The sequence below is a fragment of the Arachis hypogaea genome, unplaced genomic scaffold (genome assembly GCF_003086295.3).
Source record: "Arachis hypogaea cultivar Tifrunner unplaced genomic scaffold, arahy.Tifrunner.gnm2.J5K5 arahy.Tifrunner.gnm2.scaffold_26, whole genome shotgun sequence".
In the NCBI taxonomy this organism is placed as follows: domain Eukaryota; kingdom Viridiplantae; phylum Streptophyta; class Magnoliopsida; order Fabales; family Fabaceae; genus Arachis; species Arachis hypogaea.
In genome coordinates this window covers 186,011-186,900 of record NW_027255453.1, presented here as the reverse complement: position 1 = coordinate 186,900, position 890 = coordinate 186,011, and positions in this window count along the sequence as shown.

Sequence of the window (890 nt, the reverse complement as noted above, 5' to 3'; positions counted from 1 at the left end):
GTTCTTGAAAAAAAATTTAGGATTTGAAAAGACAAAATTTTTTATTTTTATGAATTTTTAAATTTAAAAATTATAATTTTTTATTGAAAATTAAAAAATTAAATAAAGTCCAGTAATATTAGGAAGACAAAAAAAAGATGAAAACTTTTTATTTTTAAATTTTGAAACTAAAAAAATAATCTTTTTACCAAAAAGTTGAAAAATAAAGATTTTAAAAAATATCCAATAAACAAAAATTTAAAAAGTTTAAATTTTTAAAATTAATTTATTCTGTATTTATGAAAAAATAGCATTATCCGGTGATAAAAAAATAAAAAAATGTTCTTGAAAAAAATTTAGGATTTGAAAAGACAAAATTTTTTATTTTTATGAATTTTTAAATTTAAAAATTATAATTTTTTATTGAAAATTAAAAATTAAATAAAGTCCAGTAATATTAGGAAGACAAAAAAAAGATGAAAACTTTTTATTTTTAAATTTTGAAACTAAAAAAATAATCTTTTTACCAAAAAGTTGAAAAATAAAGATTTTAAAAAATATCCAATAAACAAAAATTTAAAAAGTTTAAATTTTTAAAATTAATTTATTCTGTATTTATGAAAAAATAGCATTATCCGGTGATAAAAAAATAAAAAAATGTTCTTGAAAAAAATTTAGGATTTGAAAAGACAAAATTTTTTATTTTATGAATTTTTAAATTTAAAAATTAAATTTTTTATTGAAAATTAAAAAATAAAAAAAGTCCAGTAATATTAGGAAGACAAAAAAAGATGAAAACTTTTTATTTTTAAATTTTGAAACTAAAAAAATAATCTTTTTACCAAAAGTTGAAAAATAAAGATTTTAAAAAATATCCAATAAACAAAAATTTAAAAAGTTTAAATTTTTAA